This window comes from Pseudophryne corroboree, chromosome 3, assembly GCF_028390025.1.
Source record: "Pseudophryne corroboree isolate aPseCor3 chromosome 3, aPseCor3.hap2, whole genome shotgun sequence".
In the NCBI taxonomy this organism is placed as follows: domain Eukaryota; kingdom Metazoa; phylum Chordata; class Amphibia; order Anura; family Myobatrachidae; genus Pseudophryne; species Pseudophryne corroboree.
Window position 1 is genome coordinate 386550825 of NC_086446.1, and position 26475 is coordinate 386577299.

Consider the following 26475-nt stretch of genomic DNA (forward strand, 5'->3'; position numbering starts at 1 on the left):
CCAGCTGGCAGACACGGATACTGACTCAAGTGTCGACTATAGTGATGCCAGATTAGATCCAAAACTGGCAAAGAGCATTCAGTACATGATTGTGGCAATAAAAGACGTATTACATATCACTGAGGACCCTACTATTCCTGATACTAGGGTCTGTATGTATAAAGGAAAGAAACCTGAGGTAACGTTTCCTCCCTCTCATGAACTGAACACGCTTTGTGAAAAGGTTTGGGAAAATCCTGACAAAAAGTTTCAGATTCCCAAAAGGATTCCAGTGGCGTGTCCGTTTCCCTCTGGGGATAGGGAAAAATGGGAGTCACCCCCCATTGTGGTCAAAGCTCTATCACGGCTGTCCAAAAAGGTGGCTCTTCCGTCCCCTGACACGGCAGCCCTAAAGGATCCTGCGGATCGTAGGCAGGAAAATACATTGAAATCTATTTATGTCACCACGGGTACGCTACTCAGACCAGCCATTGCATCTGCGTGGGTGAGTAGTGCTATCGAAAAATGCGCAGATAACTTGTCATCTGAAATAGATACCCTGGATAGGGATAGCGTTCTTTTGACACTAGGTTATATCAGGGACGCTGCAATCTACCTAAAGGAAGCTGCGAGGGATATTGGCCTCTTGGGATCAAGGGCCAAAGCCATGGCAGTCTCAGCTAGGAGAGCATTGTGGATTCATCAATGGAATGCTGATGCTGACTCTAAGAAAGCTATGGAGTCTCTACTGTATAAAGGTGGTGTATTGTTTGGTGACGGCCTTGCTGACTTGGTGTCTACGGCAACCGCGGGTAAGTCATAATTTTTACCTTATGTGCCTGCACCACAAAAGAAAGCACACCACTATCAGATGCAGTCCTTTCGGCCCAATAAATACAGAAAAGGCAGAGGGTCTTCCTTCCTTGCTTCTAGTGGAAAGGGAAAAGATAAACGATCACCGGCCGTGGCCGGTTCCCAGTAGCAGAAGTCCTCCCCGGCTTCTGCCAAATCCACTGCATGATGCTGGGGCTCCTCTGCGGGAGTCTGCACCGGTGGGGGCACGTCTCAGACTCTTCCTTCAGTGCTGGGCTCGTTCGGCCCTGGACCCATGGGTTTTAGAAATAGTGTCCCAGGGGTACAAACTGGAGTTTCAAGACGTTCCCCCTCGCCGATTTTTCAAATCGGCCTTGCCAGCTTCTATTTCGGACAGTGAGGTGGTATGCGCCGCAATACAAAAATTGTGTCACAATCAAGTCATTGTCACGGTTCCCCCGTCGCAACAGGGAGAAGGCTTTTATTCAAGTCTGTTCGTGGTCCCGAAGCCAGACGGCTCAGTCAGACCAATCCTGAACCTCAAATCCCTCAATTTCTAACTGAGAAAATTCAAATTCAAGATGGAATCTCTCCGGGCAGTGATCTCCAGTCTGGAGGAGGGGGATTTTATGGTGCTGGTAGACATAAAGGATGCCTGCTTCTCCACATCAGGCTTACCTGAGGTTTGCAGTTCAGGATTGTCATTACCAATTTCAGACGTTGCCGTTTGGTCTGTCCACGGCTCCGAGGGTTTTCACCAAAGTAATGGCCGAAATGATGGTTCTCCTGCGCAAACAAGGAGTCACAATTATCCCGTACTTGGACGATCTCCTGATAAAGGCGAGATCCAGGGACCAATTACTGCAGAACATTACACTCTCCTTGACAATTCTGCAGCAACATGGTTGGCTCCTAAACTTCTCCACTCCTGTGGTGGCTGCACAGCTCTCACCTCCTAGAGGGTCGCAGGTTCGGGATCCAGGACTGGATCCTAGTGACCACGGATGCGAGTCTCCGAGGCTAGGGAGCAGTCACACAGGGGGAAAGCTTCCAGGGAAGATGGTCAAGCCAGGAAATTTGTCTACACATAAACGTTCTGGAGTTAAGGGCCATTTACAACGGCCTTCTGCAAGCGGAACATCTTCGCAATCGGGCCGTCTTGATTCAGTCGGACAACATAACAGCAGTAGCGTACATAAACCGCCAGGGCGGAACAAAGAGCAGAACTGCAATGGCAGAGGCCACAAAGGTTCTCCGCTGGGCGGAAAGGCATACAAGCGCTCTGTCAGCGATCTTCATTCCAGGAGTGGACAACTGGGAAGCAGACTTCCTCAGCAGACACGATCTCCATCCAGGAGAGTGGGGTCTTCATCAAGAGGTCTTTGCAGAAGTGACAAGTCTTTGGGGAATTCCTCAAATAGACATGATGGCGTCTCGTCTCAACAAGAAACTTCAGAGATATTGTTCCAGGTCGAGAGACCCTCAAGCAATAGCAGTGGACGCCCTAGTGACACCGTGGGTGTTTCAGTCGGTGTATGTGTTTCCTCCGCTTCCACTCGTTCCAAAAGTGATAGATCATAAAACGAAAGGTTCAAGCGATCCTCATTGTTCTAGACTGGCCAAGGAGGGCTTGGTATCCAGATCTTCAGGAATTACTCATAGGAGATCCCTGGCCTCTTCCTCTGAGGGAGGATCTGTTACAGCAGGGGCCATGCGTGTTCCAAGACTTACCGCGACTTCGTTTGATGGCTTGGCGGTTGAACGCCGGATCCTAGCCCGAAAGGGTATTCCCAAGGAAGTCATCCCCACTATTCAGGCCAGAAAAGGAGTAACGTCTAAACATTACCACCGTATTTGTAGAAAATACGTGTCTTGGTGTGAATCCAGGAAGGCTCCTACGGAAGAATTTCAGTTAGGACGTTTTCTCCATTTTGTACAAGCTGGGGTGGATGCGGGCCTAAAGTTGGGCTCCATTAAAGTACAAATTTCAGCCTGATCGGTTTTCTTCCAAAAACAATTGGCCTCCCTTCCAGAAGTTCAGACTTTCGTGAAAGGCGTGTTGCACATCCAACCTCCCTTTGTGCCCCCAGTGGCACCGTGGGATCTTAACGTGGTGTTGCAATTCCTTCAGTCTCATTGGTTTGAACCTTTGCAGAAGGTAGAGTTGAAATTCCTCACTTGGAAAGTGGTCATGCTGTTGGCCTTGGCATCCGCAAGGCGGGTGTCTGAATTAGCGGCCCTGTCTCACAAGAGCCCGTATTTGATCTTCCATGAAGATAGAGCAGAGTTGAGGACTCGTCAGCAATTTCTGCCGAAAGTAGTTTCGGCGTTCCACTTGAACCAACCTATTATGGTGCCAGTGGCTACTGATGCCTTGCTGGAAACGAAGTTTCTTGATGTAGTCAGAGCCTTGAAAATGTATTTCGTCAGAACGGCTCAGTTTAGGAAAACGGAGGCTCTGTTTGTCCTGTATGCTCACAACAAGATTGGGGCTCCTGCTTCCAAGCAGACTATTGCGCGCTGGATCTGTCATATACGATTCAGCATGCTCATTCTACGGCTGGATTGCCGTTACTGAAATCGGTGAAGGCCCATTCTACCAGAAAGGTGGGCTCGTCCCGGGCGGCTGCCCAGGGGGTCTCGGCATTACAACTTTGCCGAGCGGCTACTTGGTCGGGTTCAAACACCTTTGCGAAGTTCTACAAGTTTGATACCCTGGCTGATGAGGACCTCATGTTTGGTCAGTCGGTGCTGCAGAGTCATCCGCACTCTCCCACCCGTTCTAGAGCTTTGGTATAACCCCATGGTTCTTGATGTGACCCCAGCATCCTCTAGGATGTATGAGAAAATAGGATTTTAATACCTACCGGTAAATCCTTTTCTTTTAGTCCGTAGAGGATGCTGGGCGCCCATCCCGGTGCGTACTGTAGCTGCGTTTTTTTGTTACGTTTCAACACATGTTGTGTTACGTTTTTAGTCAGCCTGTTGCTGACGTTGTTCATGCCGTTGACTTGCGTTATGTTGAATGCCATGTTGTACGGCGTGCTTGAGGTGGTATGTATCTCACCTTGGTTTAACAATAAATCCTCTTCCTCTAAAATGTCCGTTTCCCTGGGCACAGTTCCTATAACTGGAGTCTGGAGAAGGGGCATAGAGGGAGGAGCCAGTTCACACCCTTTGAAAGTCTTAAAGTGCCCATGTCTCCTGCGGATTCCGTCTATACCCCATGGTTCTTGATGTGACCCCAGCATCCTCTACGGACTAAGAGAAGAGGATTTACCGTTAGGTATTAAAATCCTATTTTAATTAAGTGTGTAGGGGATAACGAATTATATATATATATATATATATATATATATATATATATCGTTGTTAATATCAAGCCCATTTGTGGGTTTCCTTGTGTATCTTGTGGAGTTATTGCTATTTGCTTTCATTTGGAGTAATAATTAGCCAGCATTGCTTCATTTTCTATATCTTGTAGTTTGAGGGTTGGTGACTTCTTTAAAACCACTTAACTGGCATGGTCAGATCACATGCAACTGCGACGACCCACCCACTGTGTCCCCCAGTTGTTGACGAGGAGATCTGTTCTGCAGATCTGCATAATATAGTATAATAATATTATATATATATATATATATATATATATATATATATAATAAAATAAAAAATCAGGCAGGTATGTTCGCATTACTTAGATGTGATCTCATCTCCCTTCTCGCGCATGCGCAGTATGGTTCCTGCGTGCAGGGCCGGATTAAGCCTTGGGAGTGCCTGGGGCACTTAAGACAGGGGGGCCCCAGTGGAAGGTGGGGGATGTATATTAGATTGTGCATACCTCGCAACATGTCCCATTTCAGGAGGGACAAAATGCTCTCTACCTGGACTTCCCTCTTAATATATGATTGAGGTCACCTGTGTTGAACTATTTAATTGATAAGGTAGTTCAACACAGATGTTTGCAATCATAAATTAAGGAGGAAGTCCAGGTAGAGAGCATTTTGTCCCTCCTGGAATGGGTCACAATGGGAAGTATAGATTGTATATATTAGATTGAAACCAATAGTGTATATTAGTTTTAAACTAATAGTTTAATAATGCCTTCGTATTGTTTATACAGTAGATCCATCTAATTGAAAGACAACTATTTTATAAAATTTTCTTGTAGTGCAACAAAGACTACTTAAACAGCCTTAAAATACACACAGAAAAATAAAATTATCTTGTCACATGCAAGAATAGCAGCAGCCTCTGTACTACTTACACACTGGGACAGGACTCTCTGCATTTGTCTCTATCTCTAGACCCAAATGGTGTAGTTGCATAACAGTTTATGGACTCAGTTTAGGACTCAGACACCCAGGCGGGGAGGAGCAGAAGCCTGGAATCCCTGTGTCACTTACAGCTCTCTCCTCTGGTCGGAAAGCTCCGTCTGTAGCTCATGAAATATACGTTATGGTACGAACTTACCGCTGATAACGGTATTTCTCCTAAGTCCACAGGTACCACAGGATAACAATGGGATATAATGGAGCGACAGCGGATTTGCACCAATCAATCAAAGCTTTCTAGCCTCCCAGCATTCAACGGGCCCGTCCATATATCCCAGCCCCCTGGCTCAGGCAAATCAGTTGTATTCCAAAGTTCAAGGCAGGAGCATTATGTAGAACCCTAATCAGACGAGAAGAACACACATGCACACCCTTCCGTACAAGAAGGAAGAGGTTAGTGAGTAGCAAGATCCTTAAATCAGGTGTCAGGGTGGGATCCCTGTGGAACCTGTGGACTTAGGAGAAATACCATTATCAACGGTAAGTTCTTACCATAACGTATATTTCTCTGATGGTCCACAGGTTATCCACAGGATAACAATGGAATTTCCCAAAGCAGTTTAGTGGTGGGGACGCTCCTGATGCTCAGGAGAATCCTTCGCCCGAATTCAGCATCGTGGGAGGCATAATGTCTTAATGAATGTGTAAACGGAAGACCATATGTCTGCCTTACATATCTGTTCTGTTTAAGCACCACATTGTGCTGCCCATGAAGGACCTACCTTACGAGTAGAGTGAACAGAGACATTAGCCGGAACAGGGAAATCAGCTTGAAAATATGCTTCGTCATTCGAAGTCATCTTACCAGCAGGTCATCCTCTCTTATGAAATCCATAGAGAATGAAAAGAAAATATGCTTTTCTGATGAGACTGGTACAATCCATGTAGATCCTTATTACACGGATCACGTCCAGCGAGGTATCTCCCTCAGAAAAGGTCCAGACCCCAACAGGCCGGGACAATATTTCCTTTGTTAAGGTGGAACTTAGTCATCACCTTAGGAAGATACCCAGATCTAGTTCTGAGAACTACTTTATCTGGATAACAATCAGAAATGGGGAACAATATGACAATCCCTAAGTCTGATATTCTTCTGACGACTTAGTAAGTAGAAAAGACACTTTAGTTGTCAACCATTTATAATCCATATTTTGAAGTCGTTCAAATGGGGCAACTTGAAGGACTTTCAGGACTAAACAAGTCCCACGACACTGTAGGAAAAACAACCAAAAGTTGAATGCGCAGCATACCCTGGAAAAAAGGTACGCACATCCTGTAATTTGGTCATTTACTTTTGGAACTCTACAGTCGATGCCGACCCTTGCTTCTCTCAAGGAAGCCATCTATTCCTGTCTGAAGGAATGCTAAGATCCTGGAAACTCTGAAAAATGTTAGGGTCTCATTCACCTACAGCACCTGGTGTTTGCAGATGTTCCCCATCCAAGTACTCACCAGGCACAACACTGCATAGCTTCCCCGATCTGGTGCGATTGGGCATATCCAGTGTGGTGTGGCTGTAAATTTTCTTTCACTGCACCAATGAATATAGGCTTGCCATATTTGGTGATAAATGCGAGCTAAGGAAGGTTTCCTTGCTCTGAAACTGTTTGAAAGTATCCTCTTGTCCTGAGGATAGAGGTTTCAATGGCCACGCTGTCAAAGACAGTTGACCCACATGTCTGTGATAACCAGGACCCTGCATTAATAGGTCTGGACATTGATGGAGCAGAAGTAGAGCATCCATTGCCATTTTCTGCTGGTCTTCCTGTTTAAACTTTCTCACCACCCTGGGTAATAGGGTAATTAGAGGAAAACCCATCCGCCAGATGAAGGTCCTGTCTCACCGATAAGGCATCCACAACGATCGCCCTTTGCTCCTTTGTTCTTGACCCTGATGTGAGCACTTTGTTGTTCAACCAAGATGTTCTGAGATACATCTCTAGCACGCACCTCTTGTTTTCTAGAGTCCGGAAGATCTCTGGGTGTAGAGCCCATTCACTCCTCTGAATGGTGTATCAACTTGAAAAAGTCAATTTCCCCATTTATGATTCTCGGACTGAGAACGGCGGATAAGGTTGGATGATGAAATCCTACCTCTTAGGTATGTGACTTACCTTCTTCATCACCTTTTCGGCTGAGAGTTCCTCCCTGATGTTGAGGTACCCTCCTGCCGTTGCATTGTCCGAGCGGAACTGGACTGGTTTTTACATGAAGACTGTCCCGTGCCTACACCGGTGCCCTGTATATGGCCCGAGGTTTCAACCTTTATTGGTAGACAGCACTTTGGGAACACAATCTCCCTGACACCAATCCTAGTGTCAGAATCTCCAATCTGATATTAAAAGGATTTTCCTTTGTCCCGCTGGGATGGCTGTAGCCACCAGGCTAATGACCTTCTTACTTTTATCTTAAGTACCATAGTTGGTCTTTATTATCTGATGCAATTTATTATTACTAACCACACCTTGTATTCCCAGCTGGTCCCTCCAGGTACCAACCAGGCCCACACTGCTGATCTTCCATGATCCAATGAAGTCTGAGCATATCCAGTATGGTGTGGTTGTAGATTCTACTAGGTAAGAATCAGACGCTGCAGAGACCTAGAGTGGAATTGCGCATACTCCGTCCTGTCGATGCAGATACCATCAAACCCATCGCCGCATTGCTGCGTGAATGGATAACGTTAGACTGTGTGGCGATTCTTGAATCCTATAGTATACCCTGGATTTATTGTTGCGAGGTAAAAAATTACTCTCTGCAGACGTGATCCAGTACAGCCCCCAAGTGAGTCACCCGCTGTGATGAAACTGGAAAAGATTTTCCCTAAGTTATGAGTCACTTGCCCCTGCAAACTTGGTATTGCTGTTGCCGATGACAAAGAGCAATTTCTGTGACTGTGCCAGGATTAAAATATCCTAGGTATGGGAAAAACCTTAACCCCTGCTGGCGGAGATAAGGTGTTGTTACCCCCATATTTCTGGTAAATACTCTGGGGACTGTGGCTAACCCAAAGGGTAAAGCTTAAACTGAAAAATGCTTTTCTGGAGTATAGCAGAACCTTGGATAACCCTGATGGACAATGGTATAGGAACCTGTAGGTAAGCCTCCTGTATCTCCAGGGATCCATAAAAACCCCTGGCTCCATGCCACACATAAGGAACGTATGATTCCATGTTTCCAAATGTATTTGCTCAGCATTTTTCGGATTGAGCATGAGTCGAAATGACTCCTTTGGCTTCCGACTAAGCCAGGTTGAAGTAAAACCTTGTCATTATTTGCCAGAGGAACTGGAATGACTATTCCTGACCGAAGCAAATTTCTGACCTGCTTCTTGCAAAGCCAGGCCTTCGTCTATAGCCAAGATAGGCTGTCTTGAAGGCGAAAGCATAACTAGAGATACCATGCCAGGTCTGTGTTACCTGAGGAAGCCGGCTCCCCAACCTGGGGTCTCCAGGCGGAGCCCACACCATCAGCTGATGGTTTAATTTTTCTACAGCACCTGTTATTCCCCAATAGCCATCCGAGTACTAACCAAGCCCTCAATGTAGATCTTCTGGTAGCTCAATGGTTTCCTAGTCTCAAATCACACTGATGTGGGATTCAGCCTATGACGGGCTTCTATTGATAGTGTAATACCAACACGTGAACTGTATGTGGAAGGTACCTGACTTTCTTGGAGTCTGCTCCTGACTCCAGAATATCTGTCAATTCTTACCAAAAAGGAATATTTTCAGAAAAAAACAATGATTCCACCTACAGCACCTGGTATTCGCAGATGTTTCTCACCAGGCCCCACACTGCATAGCTTCCAAGATCTGGTGAGATTGGGCATAATCAGTGTGGTGTGGCTGTAGATCTTCCACTTACCCAGCTAAACTGCTCCATAAGCAGGTATAGTTAGGGCTGATGCCCTGGAGTAAATATTTTGCCCATATCCAATGCTTCCAATGCAATCACTGCCTTTGCCATTTAAGCCGAAGCCAAGGCTTGGCCTCATGACTGCCCTAGACAGGAAAATTGAAAGCAAAGCTATTGTAGATTCCCCTTATCTACTTTAGGAGCTATCTCCCCTTTTTTTAAACAATCCCCAGCTGGAAGCAGATTGTAGGAATTCCATTTCTTAGGAATTCTAACTTTTTATTGGGCGTAACCCAAACCTCTTCCATGATTTCCGTCAGCTGATCTTGGAACTCAAGTATTGGGATGTTTAAACACAGGTGCCTTGGTTTTTAACACCGGCTATGCTGTATCCTCTAAGGATAAGATGGCTTCATTGCTTTCAATTAACTCAGCTATATTCGAGAGCTGAGACCTACCTCTTTTTCATATGATGAAGTAGAAAAATTGGGCTTTCATCTTCTGATGAATCTAAACAATGTGTAGCCTGTGAGGGTGAAGGTTTACTTACCACTGGTTCTGAGAAGCTGCTGCTGTATGTAAGGGCTTGTAACCCTATTCCTGGTACAGGATTTTGGGGGATTATACATCTAACTTACTGGATAAAGCTTGTGTAAATATAGTCCAAGGTGGATACACTCGTACCTGCATCTGCCTTGCCTACTGAGCTAAAACATGCATACAAGCCATCCCGAACCAGATCATAAGAGGATAATACAGCTTCAAAACATGGTATGAGTGTCCTCACCATTGACGCTTTCTTACATGATAAATAATCAGCACTTCCACAGTGTACTACACAATTTTGTGACTGTATCACTTTAACCTTTTTTCTTTAAAATGATATCCATTCGATCCTACTCATGCACGAGTATTGAGGATCTGCAAAACAAACTGACAAACATGTAGCAAAGTCAGCATCACACTAGCAGTCAGTCACATGTTATACATTAGTATATTAAGCAATATGAGCACATCGTCAACTACAATATTATTTTAAGTATGTAGGAGAACACATTTACTGAATCATATTTAACATATCTTACGTATTCAGACGCAATGCGACAGAAACAACAGTAATGGTATACAGACTCATGCAATAGGCACTTATCTAACTATTCGTACTCAAAACAGTAGATAGAGATTTAGTGCTGTATAGCCCATACTCAGTAGAGTGGGATACAGGGAGACTCACCTCGCTTCCAGGGTCGATCAATACGTTAGCGAACGCTGAGTGGATCCAGACGCTACTAGTGTACACTGCAGCTCCATGAACCTATAGTGAACACAGACGCACTGGTCACACAGCCGCCTATGCTGCGACCGGGCCCTCAGTGAACTCAGACGCCCCGGTCACACAGCCGTCTATGCTGCGACGGGGTCCCCTCGTCTCCCAGTGTAGCTGGTAGCGTCTGAGACGGAAGCGAGGAAACAGTTCATGGCGGGAGACTCAGCAGAAACTGGTCATGAACCGGGGGGAGGGGTGACCAGGAGAGCGTCTGACTCCCCACTGCTGACATCAACTCTAGGGATTGCGGCCTCATGCTATTCCTGGTGCTTATGATCCCTAAAGCCTAGTGCTGGAGCACCTGTGGTGGCGGCGCGTCAGCTACTGTTTGGTAGTCTCCTCCCAAAACAGTGCGGCTGTGTCCGTATTCCATGTATGCTATGTGGAACCGAAGCCTTACCTTCTCCCCGTGCTCCGGCCACAGCCTGGTAATGTCTGATGGACCTGCTAGTATATCCGACACAGACGCCCGGCGAAACAGCACTGTACTCGTGGGTACGTGTTGTCGTGACCCGTCGGAGAGTTGTTGGAGCGACTCTTTCCAATATGCTTATAAGATGCTGTTTAGAAAGATCACTCAAAAAAATAGTAAGACTATAAAAATAAAATAAGAAAGCTTGGGGATGCTAACAAACCAGCAGCCCTCTGACCATGGTCCGGCTCCTGCCGCACCAAACAAAAAATGGATTTGCCTGAGCCAGTGGGCGGGGATATATGGACGGGCCCGTTGCATGCTGGGAGGCCGGAAAGCTTTGACTGATTGGTGCAAATCCGCTGTCGCTCCATCATATTCCATTGTTATCCTGTGGATAACCTGTGGACCCTGCCGGAGAAACATGATATTCCTCTGTCTCTGCCTGCACTGCATATTGTCCTGCTCACATTCTGGCTCTCTCATTAAGAGGGAAAGCTAGTAATATCAGTGTGCTTTGGCCGGGGGGGCCCTGACACAGGGGGGCCCGGGGTACAGTATGCCCTGCATCCCCCCCTTAATCTGGCTATGCCTGCGTGTGTACATTGGGCTGCTATTCGGGTGTTTTCAATCACATCTCCGATGTAACGCATACTGAATAAGTCCCAGTGTTCCAAACCTTGTGTCAAACCCAGAACTACAGTGGAAGAGAGGTATTAGTCTGCAAATAAACCATTAATTTGCAGGATTGCAAGCCAAAATTCAAGCAGGCATTGGACAGTAGTTAATTGGTTAATTCAAGCAAAGTGTCAGATTGCAAGCTGCTTGTTAGTATATGAAGCAGCACTCTAGCAGAAAAGTCTAATAAGAGCTCCTTTATGAATAGATGTGTTAGTAATCAGTCACCTTTAGAGTTTCATGCAGGCAATAGTTTGCTAGCTTGATCCAGATAAAAGAGCAGACACTTCTCAGTGCTTAAATTAGATACAGTGTATATAAAGGGAGAGTGCCAGAGATGACACATACTGCTTTTCCATCTAAATGCCAGGTAGTATCCAGGATTTGGTAGCCTCCACCAACCCAGATGCGACCTGGCTGAGACCCTGATCAGACTGGTGGTAGGACCTGGCTTATTGCAGAGTTGCTGACATCAGCGGTCACATGTGCAGCGCTGTACCTGCGGTGGTGTATGGGCAACAACACCTGCAGCTGTTGAAATCGATAGCTGCATGTGTTAGAATGCATGCATTGCCCTGCATATTGGCATGCTCTCTTGTAAATAGCACTGATATAGACAGGGGCACATAGCACCCGTCATGTAGTTCACCGCCAGAGTCATGCATGGGGGAGAAGCATGATCGGCAAACATAATGTGCGCTGATACCACTTCTCTCCGTAACTGAGGATCATGTATTTACCCCAAAGTACTTTACATACTCAAATTTGCAGAAAAACTCTTGTATATGGAGCATGTATTATCCTTGTTTACTTAGTTATCAGGTTATTAGCGCCGGAAAGGGGATTTGACAAAAAATGGACTACACTGCAGAGGATGAGCATCTGATAAAATGCATTTTGTTGCATGCCGCTGTACAGTATAAAATATAATGCATCAATACAATGTTTTGGGTGACTTTTTCCAGTACCATACAAAGCAGATAAGTCACCAGCTATAACTGCTTTTCATAAATTAAAATTGGCATCATCGTGAATCATTTTAGAAAATTGCTGCAGTAGTTTCAGATTAAAAGTAAAAGAAAGTGTTAAAGGCCCACTCAAGTTTTTTGTTCTGAAAAAAATATTTTTAAAGTAAGTGGGAAAGGAGACCCACATGAGCTGTGCCCTCCAAAATATAATGGAAATTATTACACTTACATTTCAACCTGCATATTCTATTATTTTCACTATAGATGTAATGATTTATACTGTTTTGTGTACAGTTGTACTGAAACTCCCTTTTTGTTATTGTCATGCTTTGCAATATGAATGTTCCATAGAACCCAAGGCCAGTCTTCTTGTTGCCTTGAGACACGGCACTGTTTATAAAACACAAGAAGTTCTGGAATGTGCCAAAATACAAGTGTACATATGAATTCTTCAGATGTTCTCTATGGTGATAACTTATTAAGAGACTTCATGCAGAATCTGTTGCAGTTCCCTTGGTCAAGGCCCATGATGTTTTCTCCAGGATTCACTGTTAATATGTGTTACCCAACATTAGATGATAACATGATTTAAATTCATCATGGGAAACCATGTATCAAAGTACTTTTATTCTGAAGATGTGTCTCACATCAGATCAGGGAGCATATGTATCAAAGCTTGGAGAGAGAGAGAGAGAGTACCAACTAATGTCCTATCAGGACACAGCATACTTGCCTACCTGACCCTCTCCATGAGGGAGAAAATGCTCTGTTCCTGGACTTTCCTGGTAATGTATGATTGCCATCACCTGTGGTGAAACACCTTTCTTATCAATTAACTAGCTCACCACAGGTGATGGCAATCATACATTACCAGGAAAGTCCAGGAACAGAGCATTTTCTCATACTTCCTAGAGGATGCTGGGGATGCTTCAAGAACCATGGGGTATAGACGGGATCCGCAGGAGACATGGGCACTTTAAGACTTAAAAAGGGGTGTGAACTGGCTCCTCCCTCTATGCCCCTCCTCCAGACTCCAGTTAGATTCTGTGCCTAGTGAGAGTGGATGCACACTGAGAGGCTCTCCAGAGTTTCTCAGAAAAAGACTTATGTTAGGTTTATTATTTTCAGGGAGACCTGCTGGCTACAGGCTCCCTGCATCGTGGGACTGAGGGGAGAGAAGCAGACCTACTTCTGTGAGTTTCAAGGCTCTGCTTCTTAGGCTACTGGACACCATTAGCTCCAGAGGGTCTAATCGCTAGGTACGCCTAGATGCTCGTTCCCGGAGCCGCGCCGTCACCCCCCTTGCAGAGCCAGAAGTCAGAAGATGGGTGAGTAGAAGAAGATCAGAAGACTTCAGTGACTGCTTTGAGGTACCGCACAGCGGCCGCGCTGCGCGCCATGCTCACACACACACACACACACACACACACACAGCAGCACTACAGGGTGCAGGGCGCAGGGGGGGCGCCCTTGGCAGCATGAATCCTCAGTAATAATCTGGCAGAAGAGGCTTACAGTGCCTTGGCACTAAAAACCGGACCCCCGCCAGTATAAAAAATTTGAAAACAAGCGCCATCGAGGGGGCGTGGCTTAGCCCTCACAGCTCTAACCAGCGCCATTTTCTCTTCACAGAGCTGCAGAGACGCTGGTCCTGACCTCCTACACTGCTGTACAAGTAACGGTGCAAAACGGGGGGGGTGGCACAGTATTTTGGTGCTGTTTTAGTAATGTAAAAGCGCTAACAGGTCTGAGGCATTCTTTTAATAGTTTCAGAACCGGGATAGGCGCTGGGTTGTGAGCTGGCAAAACTCCCTCTGTGTTTCTCTAACAGGCTTTGCTGTGGGTCTGTCCCCTACAGCCCCAGTGTGATTGTGGGTGTCGGTACGCGTGTGTCGACATGTCTGAGGCTGAGTGCTCTTCCCAGGAGGAGGCTGAAGGGGGAACAGAAAAGACTGTGGGAGTGACCGTGTCGGCACCGCCGACGGCTGATTGGGTAAATATGTTGAGTGTTTTGAATGCAAATGTGACTCGGTTGAATAAAAGATTAAATAAATCTGAGTATCAGAACCAGACATGGAGAAAATCCATGGAGGAGGCATTATCACAAGTACAGACCGCCTTGGGGTCACAGAAGCGTTCGTTTACCCAAATAGCGGATACAGATACCGTCACGGACTCTGATTCCAGTGTCGACTAAAGTGATGCCAGATTGAATCCTAAACTGGCTAAGAGCGTTCAGTACATGATTGTGGCGATAAAAGACTTATTACATATTACGGAAGACCCTGCTGTTCCTGATACTAGGGTCTGCATGTTTAAGGGAAAGAAACCTGAGGTAACGTTTCCTCCCTCTCATGAACTGAAGGCGCTATTTGAAAAAGCTAGGGAAAATCCTGACAAGAAGGTACAGGTTCCCAAGAGAATTCCGGTGGCATATCCGTTTCCCTCTGGGGACAGAGAAAGGTGGGAGTCAACCCCCACGGTGGACAAAGCTCTATCGCGACTGTCCAAAAAGGTGGCGGTTCCGTCTCCTGACACGGCAGCCCTAAAGGATCCTGCGGATCGTAAGCAGGAAAATACACTTAAATCCATTTGTCACTACAGGTATGCTGCTCAGACCTGCCGTTGCATCGGCATGGGTGAGTAGCGCTATTGAAAAGTGGGCAGATAACTTGTCATCTGAGAGAGATTCCCTGGACAGGGATAGCGTGCTTTTGACACTGGGGTCATATCAGGGACGCTGCAGCCTATCTAAAGGAAGCTGCGAGGGATATTGGCCTTTTGGGATCAAGGGCCAATGCCATGGCAGTCTCGGCTAGGAGAGCATTGTGGATTCATCAATGGAATGCTGATGCTGACTCTAAGAAGACTATGGAGTCTCTGCCGTTTAACGGTAGTGTCGTGTTTGGTGACGGCCTCACTGACCTGGCATCTACGGCTACCGCGGGTAAGTCATCGTTCCTACCTTTTGTGCCTGCACAACAAAAGAAAACGCCCCACTATCAGATGCAGTCCTTTCGGCCCAATAAATACAAGAAAAGACGAGGGTCTTCCTTCCTTGCTACGAGGGGGAGAGGAAGGAGGAAAAGGTCACAGGCTGTGGCAAGTTCCCAAGAGCAGAAGCCCTCCCCGGCTTCTACCAAATCCACCGCATGACGCTGGGGCTCCTCTGCGGGAGTCCGCACCGGTGGGGGCACGTCTCCAACTCTTCAGTCAGGTCTGGGTTCGCTCGGCCCTGGATCCTTTGGTATTAGAAATAGTAGCCCAAGGGCACAAATTGGAGTTTCAAGACGTGCCCCCTCACCGATTTTTCAAATCGGCCTTGCCAGCTTCTCTTCCAGAAAGGAAGGTAGTATGCGCTGCGATTCTAAAGCTGTGTCAAAATCAGGTCATTGTCACGGTACCCCCGCCACAACGGGGGGAAGGCTTTTATTCGAGCCTGTTCGTGGTCCCGAAGCCGGATGGCTCAGTCAGACTGATTTTGAACCTAAAATCCCTCAATCTCTATCTAAAAAAATTCAAATTCAAGATGGAGTCTCTCCGAGCAGTGATCTCCAGTCTGGAGGAGGGGGATTTTATGGTGTCGGTCGACATAAAGGATGCCTACTTACACGTTCCCATATATCCTTCACATCAGGCTTACCTGAGGTTTTCTGTTCAGGATTGTCATTACCAATTTCAGACGTTGCCGTTTGGCCTGTCCACGGCTCCGAGGATTTTCACCAAGGTGATGGCGGAAATGATGGTTCTCCTGCGCAAGCAGGGAATCACAATTATCCCGTACTTGGACGATCTCCTGATAAAGGCGAGATCAAAGGAGCAATTACTGAAAAACGTTGCGCTCGCCCTGGCGATTCTGCAGCAACATGGTTGGCTCCTAAACTTGCCAAAATCACAGTTGGTTCCGACGAAATGACTGTCATTCTTGGGTATGATTCTGGATACAGAATTACGGAGAGTTTTTGTTCCAGTGGAAAAGGCTCTGGAAATACAGGACATGGTAAAACAGATTCTGAAACCGGCAAGAGTGTCGCTTCTTCAATGCACTTGGTTGCTGGGGAAGATGCTGGCGGCCTACGAGGCCATTCAGTTTGGCAGGTTCCATGCCAGAGTGTTTCAGTGGGATCTGTTGGACAAGTGGTCCGGGTCTCACCTGTACATGCACCGGAAAATAATTCTATCTTCCAGGACCAGAATCTCTCTCCTGTGGTGGCTGAACAGTTCTCACCTCCTAGAGGGGCGCAGGTTCGGGATTCAGGATTGGATCCAGGTGACCACAGATGCAAGTCTCCGAGGCTGGGGAGCAGTCACACAGGGAAAAAATTTCCAGGGAAAATGGTCAAGCCAGGAAGCTTGTCTGCACATAAACATTGTGGAATTAAGAGCCATTTACAACGGCCTTCGACAAGCGGAATATCAACTTCGCGGTCTGCCCGTCTTGATTCAGTCAGACAACGTAACAGCAGTGGCGTACATAAACCGCCAGGGCGGCACAAAGAGCAGAGCGGCAATGGCGGAGGCCACAAAAGATCTCCATCCAGGAGAGTGGGGTCTTCATCGAGAGGTCTTTGCAGAAGTGACAAGTTGTCGGGGAATTCCTCACATAGACATGATGGCGTCTCGCTTCAACAAGAAACTTCAGAGATATTGTTCCAGGTCGAGGGACCCTCAAGCAATAGCGGTGGACGCCCTGGTGGCACCGTGGGTGTTTCAGTCGGTGTATGTGTTCCCTCCACTCCCACTCATTCCGAAGGTGATAAAGATCATAAGAAGAACAAGGGTTCAGGCGATACTCATTGTTCCAGACTGGCCAAGGAGGGCTTGGTATCTAGATCTTCAAGAATTGCTCATAGAAGATCCCTGGCCTCTTACTCTACGGGAGGATCTGTTACAATAAGGACCGTGCGTGTATCAGGACTTACCGTGGCTGCGTTTGACGGCATGGCGGTTGAACGCCAGATCCTAGCCCAAAAGGGTATTCCCTGTGAAGTCATTCCCACACTTCTTCAGGCTAGAAAAGAAGTAACGGCGAAGCATTACCACCGTATTTGGAGAAAATATGTGTCTTGGTGTGAGTCCAAGAAGGCTCCTACGGAGGAATTTCAGCTGGGGCGTTTGCTCCATTTTCTACAAGCAGGTGTGGATGCGGGCCTAAAGTTAGGCTCCATTAAAGTACAAATTTCGGCCTTATCAATCTTTTTCAGAAGTTCAGACCTTTGAGAAAGGTGTGCTGCACATCCAACCTCCCTTTGTGCCCCCAGTGGCACCATGGGATCTTAGGGGGTAATTCCAAGTTGATCACAGCAGGAAATTTTTTAGCAGTTGGGCAATACCATGTGCAGTGCAGGGGGGGGGGGGGGGGGGGGGCAGATATAACATTTGCAGAGAGAGTTAGATTTGGGTGGGTTATTTTGTTTCTGTGCAGGGTAAATACTGACTGCTTTATTTTTACACTGCAATTTAGATTGCAGATTGAACTCACCACACCCCACCACACCCAAATCTAACTCTCTCTGCACATGTTATATCTGCCTCCCCTGCAGTGCACATGGGGGGTAATTCCAAGTTGATCGCAGCAGGATTTTTGTTAGCAATTGGGCAAAACCATGTGCACTGCAGGGGAGGCAGATATAACATGTGCAGAGAGAGTTAAATTTGGGTGGGGTGTGTTCAATCTGCAATCTAATTTGCAGTGTAAAAATAAAGCAGCCAGTATTTACCCTGCACAGAAATAAAATAACCCACCCAAATCTAACTCTTTCTGCACATGTTATATATGCCTCCCCTGCAGTGCACATGGTTTTGCCCAATTGCTATCAACAATCCTGCTGCGATCAACTTGGAATTACCCGACTGGTTTTGCCCAACTGCTAACAAACTTGCTGCTGCGATCAACTCAGAATTACCCCCTTAATGCGGTGTTGCAGTTCCTGCAATCTCCTTGGTTCGAACCTTTGCGTAAGGTTGAGTTGAAATTCCTTACTTGGAAAGTAGTCATGTTGTTGGCCTTGGCATCCGCAAGGCGGGTCTCTGAATTGGCGGCTTTGTCTCACAAAAGCCCCTATTTAATCTTCCATGCTGATAGAGCGGAGTTGAGAACTCATCAGCAATTTCTGCCGAAAGTGGTTTCATCGTTTCATGTAAATCAACCTATTGTGGTGCCAGTGGCTACTGACGCCTTGGCGGAATCAAAGTCTCTCGATGTGGTCAGAGCTTTGAAAATCTATGTCGCCAGAACAGCTCAAATTAGGAAAACAGAGGCTCTGTTTGTCCTGTGGGCTCCCAACAAGATTGGGGCTCCTGCTTCCAAGCAGACTATTGCACGCTGGATCTGTAATACGATTCAGCATGCTCATTCTACGGCGGGATTGCCGTTACCGAAATCAGTGAAGTCCCATTCTACCAGAAAGGTGGGCTCATCCTGGGCGGCTGCCCGAGGGGTCTCGGCATTACAGCTGTAATGCCGAGCTGCTACTTGGTCGGGATCAAATACCTTTGCAAAGTTTTACAAGTTTGATACCCTGGCTGAGGACCTCTTGTTTGGTCAATCGGTGCTGCAGAGTCATCCGCACTCTCCCGCCCGTTCTAGAGCTTTGGTATAAACCTCATGGTTCTTGAAGCATCCCCAGCATCCTCTAGGAAGTATGAGAAAATAGGATTTTAATACCTACCGGTAAATCCTTTTCTCTTAGTCCGTAGAGGATGCTGTGCGCCCGTCCCGGTGCGGGCTGTATCTGCAGTTATTGGTTATGGTGACACACTTGTTGTGTTTGAGTTCAGTCAGTCTGTGGCTGAGGTTAGTCATGCCATTGCATGCTTTGTTGTTGAATGCCATGTTGTATTCTCTTCGCGGAGAGGTCTGAAGGTATGAGTAACACACTTTTGAATATGAAAAACAACGTTCATTAATAATGCAGGTGCATTTATTTCAAGAACCAGTGCATGTGATATAGTCTGCACACTAGCACAGTAGGTACTCCGTATAATACATGGGATCACAACAATGACAACTTTAAGCACAAACTTTGCATATGATTACTTGTTGCCTGATACTGTCTTTCTTTCACCGTAATGACAACTTGTATATAACTTACTAACCGTTATCTGCATAAATCAGTAATAGGCACACCGACTCTAGGGTTATTACTTGAGTGACTCAGATTATTGGACCTTTAGGCAGGGCCCAACTCTCTGTGACCCTTTATCAAGCCTGTTAAGTGATTTTAATACCTTTCAAAAATAGACTTCAAACAAGACACTAATCAATTATCACAACTATGCTTAATTACTGTATAAATATTAGCATCGGGTACCTGAACACACACAACCTGAATAGTGTCCAAATGTTGATTTTTTTACCTGTGCACAGGATTTTAGGATTGCAATCCTTTGATAAAGCTTGATTTCCATATAATATGTAGGGACTGGCAAGTATAGTGGAAATGTCACCAATTGCTGTATCTAGGAGGAGCCCCAACAGATCACTATTTAAAGTGGAGATCCCAAACTGGAAGTCTGCTGAATTTTCTCTCTGTATGAGGGATATAGTCTTGTTAATTTCTATTTGTTCCCAGGTGGTGCCGCAGTGTGAAGGATCACTTCTAAATGCTCAATGTCTAATCAATGTCAGTTTCACTGAGATAGCAGTGATTTAGCTTGTAAGGCAGTGTTCAGTCATTCGTGACCAGAGTCTCTCTCTTATATAGTCTGCCAGCCTTGTAGTCTACGGAGGGGCAGAGGGGGCCTTTATATTACTTCACTCTTCTTCAGAGGCTAATTATGAGTCTTTACACCCGGACGCAGCTGTTTAGTATAGTGTATGAGACTGTCCCAGTCGTTATGCTACTCCAGAACTCAGTGGCTAACTCAGTGACTCATGTGTCCTATGACTGTAGTGACGATCTGTTTACTCAGGGGGCCACCCCACACGAACTCCGTTGTCTCACCGTGCAGCGCTGCTTCTCTTCTGTGCACAAGAACTATTGCGGTCTCCGTCTGAGCTGCAGTAAATCACAGCATGTGGAATGTTTACTTCAAACCACGCTGATCACTGCTTGAATCTCACAGGCACTTTGTAACACTCCAGCAGATGCAGGCTTTCTCAGCACACATCCCACTGGCGTCTGACGTCACATTCCCCTCTGCAGCCTATAAATCCTCTCTCCTTTTTCCCGTGCTCCTCTCAGGCACAGTCAGATTCTCCTGGGTCTCAACACCCTCCAGATTGCTTCCGTTGTGCACAGCCTCGGTTGCCTAGCACTCAGGCTGCAATTGCAGAATCCCAGACTGTCACAGTTCATTAAGTTCACAAGTGACACAGCCAAGCCACAGCTTGTAACCCTTTCCTATGTTTCCATAAAAGGGGTATCCCTCAGGACTGGGATGCCACAAATTTCCCCACTGAAATGATGCGTGTCCTCACGCCTTTTAACACAGAGACCTGCCAAAAGTTAATGACTAAAAGTACATCAATATCTGTATCGGGCCGGCAGTTGTCCCCGCGTAGAGCGGGTAGACCGTCTCTCCTCTGATGGGCCAATTACCTCACTTTGATCAATTGACTCAGTTACATCAGGAACAGGCACATTCGGTACAAGGGGACAGACATCTACCACATTATCAATACCAGTGTCAGACATAGAACAGGGTACAGTTTCAGACCTGATCGTAGGGTATAACAGCCCCCACACTGGCCAGAACACATTCAACATTTCGGCAGTAGGATCGCTATTGCAAGGGGACTCAGGTGTACTCGACCTCTCCGCCTCTGTGAGCTGTGGTTCCACCGCCTCTCAATGACTAGACGAGTATTTCTTTAGCTGGTTACGATGAACAACCATTGACTTCTTGTCTCCAACACGTGCAATTCTGTCGACATCACTCTCTGGATATGGAACTTCAATAATTTTATAGGGAGTCTCTTCCCAATATCCATCAAGTTTACTACCACGACGGTTCTGCCTCTTCCACACCAGTTCTCCCACGGTGAGAGGACCAGCCTTTGTATGGCGGTTGTAATCATCAGCTTGGCGTCTCTGCCCTTGTTCTGTTCACTGTTTGACAACAGCATAGGCGGTCTGTATGCGCCTCTGGTGCTCCAATACCCAATCTGTCTGTGGCATATCCCCTTGAGTGACCGCCTCCGGAAGGGATAGCCGTACGTCTGCAGGTAGTCGCCCTTCTCTGCCAAATAGGAGGTAGAATGGGGTATACCCGGTGGAACGGTGTTCTGTATTGTTATACAGGAATGTGATTTCTGAGAGAAGATCGGGCCAATCCCTCCTAGCCTCCGTGGGTATTGACCGGAGCATGTTGATAAGTGATTGGTTCATTCGTTCGCACACTCCATTGCATTGGGGGTGATACATTGTCGTATGCAGTTTTCGACACCCATAGAGGTCACACAATTCCTGGAACAAGCGAGACTCAAAGGCAGATCCCTGGTCTGTCAATATCTTTTCGGGGTAGCCATATGGTCTCACAAAGGCTCTCCACAATAATTCTGCTGTCGTGGATGCAGTCAAGTCCTTAACTGGAAGGGCAACGACGAATTTGGAGTAGTGGTCAATTATAGTGATGGCGTACTGATAGCCACTCCTGCTGGGTTCCAGTTTAACATGATCAATCACCACCAACTCGAGTGGATGATGCGTCACTATGGGATGTAGCTCTGCTCGCTGATCTGCAGGGGGTTTCTTCTTCATCGAACAATTCGGACAATTCGAATTCCACTCTTCGATATCCTCTCTCATGTTCACCCAATAGAATCGCCGTCTCAGTGTGGCTTCTAGCTTTTGTAGGCCAAAAATACACAGACTGATCGTGATAGGCTTCCAGCACTCGGTCACTATCCCGTCTGGTCAGTACAATCTGTGTTACCGGCAGGTGAGTCTTGGGATTGACACCATGGCGAACCAACAACCCTTTGCGGATTCGTAGTCGTTCTCTCTGTCTCCACAGCTTTATCAGTTCTGGTTCCAGTGTCTGCCGTTCTTGTTTTGACAACAGCCTTCTTGAGATCAGTAAGACTTTCAACTTTTCCAGAACAGGGCTAGAGCTCTGTACTTGCACCTAGTCGGTGCTATTGGGAGGCAGTTGTTGATCACTTTCTGCTGTCTGGGCCAGAACATTGGTGGGGGGGGGGTGGTTTTCCAACAGTTCATTGCAGCTTGGAACCGAGGGATCTCCACTTCCTCCCATTCATCTTCATCCACTTCTGGTGCCGTTACCGATGGTAACCTGGATAGTGCGTTAGCGTTGGCCTTGCCACTCCGATATTTGATTGTGAAATTGTAGTTCGCCAGCCTAGAATACCACCGTTGTTCCAATGCACCCAGGTTAGCCGTATTCAGGTGGGCCAGTGGATTATTATCAGTAAAGGCTATGAATGGTGTTGCTAACAGATAATCTTTGAACTTTTCAGTTATGGCCCACACCAGCGCCAAGAACTCCAGTTTGAATGTGCTGTAGTTGGCATCATTGCGCTCTGTTCTCCTGAGACTCCTGCTTGCATAGGCAATGACACGTTCTTGCCCCTGCTGTTCTTGTGACAGTACAGCTCCCAGACCACAATTGCTTGCGTCAGTGTACAGGTGAAATGGTCGACTATAATCTGGATACGCCAGAACCGGGGCCTCCGTCAACAGGCTCTTCAGTTTATCAAACGCAGTTTGTTGAGCCTCTGTCCACGCCACAGGTATCTTCTTCCCATGCTGAGCTGAGGGTACTTCACGAAGCAGTTCATTTAGAGGGGCCGCAACCTGGGCGAATCATGGTATGAATCTCCTGTAGTATCCGACAAATCCAAGGAAACTTCTCACCTCCTTTACAGTCGTGGGTATTGGCCAGTCCCGGACAACAGAAATCTTATCGGGATCAGGGGCGACTCCATTGGTGCCCACAATGTGTCCCAAGTATTGGACGCTGGTCTTCAATAGATGGCATTTGGAGGGTTTTAGTTTTAGACCGTATCCCACCAGGTGCTGGAATACATCACTTAGGTGTTGCAGATGCTCCTCATAGGTTTTAGAGTAGATAATTACATCATCGAGGTAGAGGAGTACCATGTCAAAATTCTTGTGCCCCAGGCAGTGCTCCATCACCCTCTGAAAAGTTCCTGGGGCATTACACAGCCCAAAGGGCATTCGAAGAAACTCGTATAAGCCCATGGGCATGGTGAACGCTGTCTTTTCTCTATCCTCCGCTGCCACCTCTACCTACCAGTAGCCACTGGTTAGGTCCAGCGTCGAAAAATAGGCAGGTGAATTGAGGGCGGTGAGTGACTCTTCAATGCAGGGTAAGGGATACGCATCCTTGTGAGTAACCTGATTGAGCTTCCTGTAGTCTACGCAAAAACGTAGACTTCCATCCTTCTTCCGAACCAGAACCATAGGCGCCGCCCAAGGGCTGTGACTTTCGCTAATCACCCCGAAGGCCTTCATCTCTTCCAGCATCTTGCGCACAGGTTGGTATAACGCAGGGGCCAAAGGCCGGTGGCATTCTTTAATAGGGGGTGATTCTCCAGTGGGAATATGGTGTTGGATGTCGCGGACTTTCCCGAAATCAGCAGGGTGTTGGCTGAAACTTCGGGCATTCTCTTGGACCACGTGTAGTACCCCTTCCCGGTGTTCCACTGACATATTCTCATCTCCTATGTAAATGTCACGCCACCATTCAGTCTTTTCTTCAGCAGGCTCTTCCCCTTGCGTTAGGGTTTGGGCAGTCGCCGTGGATACTTCTACCACATCCTGGAAAGTCACCCAGGATAGGCTCACCATGATTTGGTGGCGATAGAGTCTGATCGGATAATCATTGGGGTTGAGGATCCTTACTGGCACCCTTCCTCCCGTCACTGTCTCCACGGCCCTTGCAATTGCGATATCATTTCTTATGGTGGTCAGACATGCTTCCACCACCGCATTATAGGTCCTCCCTTCTGGGCCGCATTTGGCCTTCCCCCACACCACGGTTTCTGTATTTGGCTGAAGCGTCAGGGGTCTGTTGCTGGCAACCCTCACTTTACTCACTTCTCCATCGTGCTTGATGAACCGCTGCTGTCCCTGTAGGGTTCTTATCGTCACACTGAGGGCCCTCTGTGCATCGGGTGGTGCCACGGTAAGTTCTGTCTTTAAAGCTGAGATTAGCTCGGCTGGGCAACTTTGAAGTACATTCATCCCCACAATGATAGGAGGTATAGTCGGATCATCCACATCAGTGATCAGGCACCCTTGATTACTCAACTCGACTTGTCCGATCTTGAAGTGTAGTTCGCAGTAGCCTCTGCACTGGATATCAAGCCCGTTACTGGCCATCAGCCTCAGCCATGATGGGGGAGGAGGGATCATGTCCGTCGTGCCCCAATGTTGGTAGTACGCCCCTGCCTGGATGGTGGTCACTTGTGATCCTGTGTCGAGCATGGCTAGTACAGGGGTTCCATTAATCCAAATGGTGATAACAGGGCACCGGCCCACGTATTTGGGGCACCAATCTTCTGGGGTTGGACCTATAGGGTTGGTTCTCCCCGAGGGGTGGTCCCTGGTCTCGGGGAGTTGTCGTTTAACGGCTCCGACAGCTGGCAATTCCGTTCTACGTGGCCACTTCGGTTACACCTTCGGCATATAGGTCGGCCTAATGAGTCAAATTGGTCGGTATCTCTTCTACCTCTTCCTGGAGGGGGTTCCCACCAATCGTTTCGTCCTTCCCTCCGGCCTGCCCTCCAATTGGACTCATTCCTTTCTGGAGGCACCCGTCTCCTTAACCTCTGTAGCTCCCGACTCATGGTATCCATCCCTACGGTTAATTCTTCTATTCGACTTTTCAGGTCATTCACTGAATCGGTTTGGGAATTCTGTCACGTCTGTACAACTGCTCGTTTTGGTTCAGGGGCCTCTCACATTGGCTTTTGGAGGTCTTCATCATCCTTCTACTCTTGGTAACCTGGCATCTCTGGTGTCACAACTGAGGGCCTGAGCTGACGGAAGGCAGCCTCAGTTGTAGGGGCTGAGATGTACCGGAACCTGGGAGGTTGTATCAGACCCCTGGACATGTAAGTAACATGAAGAGAAACCGCCCGAAGGCGTGACCACGACAACTTGAGTAAAAGTCAATGATATTTATTTATGACAAACTCCATGCATCACAGTAGCAGTAAAAAGAAACATAAAAATCAGCAGAGAAATAATAATACAGTTCCTGGGTACTACAGGGTGGCAGGGGCCACAGAGCTCTGGTGGTATGAGACAGTTCTTATTATCTGCAAGTTGGAAAGTCCTTACCAGGCTCAACTGTAGCAATGAGGAAAGCCCAGGGTCGTACCAGCTGGTGTTCCAGGGAAAGCTGGACTGCTGTAGATAAAATGCTGCTGTGGGTACTGGTTAGAACCAGACAGGTGTTGGCACGGAGTGGATACTGGCTGGAACCAGTTAAATAATAAATAAAGCTTGAGAGCGATGCAATATAGATGAAATGTAGAATTTGAGAGCGGAGAAATAATAATACCGGTGGAGAGTGGTAAACTGCAGAAAGGACACCGGCCCTTTAAGAGAAGCTGTACACTGCTGGAAGCTGAGCTGGAAGCAGGTGATGTTGTAGCTGGAAACAGGTGAGTCCAGAATGGATCGGAGAGTCAGGCTACACCGCAGATGGAATGCTGGTGCGGGTCTCTATAGCAGAAGTCTGGAGACAGGAGCTGGAACCTGGAAGACATTCACAGGAGAGAGACAAACTGGAACTAGGTTTGACAACCAAAGCACTGACGCCTTCCTTGCTCAGGCACAACCTATTTATACCTGCAGCAGGGAAGGCATTGGCTAGGCAATTATGCAAATTAATAATACAGACAGCAGATTGGTGAATATGATCAGATGACAGAATCCAAGATGGCTGCGCCCATGCAGACACTTGGAGGGAAGTTTGGTTTGTAATCCATGTGGTCTGGAAAACAGTAATGGCGGCGCCGGCCACCGGAGACAGGAGACGCCAGGCTGACAGGTGCACATCCAACCACGCGGACACAGCGGAGGCCGCAGCTGACGTAATCGCCACTCTGAATGCAGAAGCTCAGGAACGGCGGCGGAGGCCGCGGGAGACGCCATGCCAGATGTATAA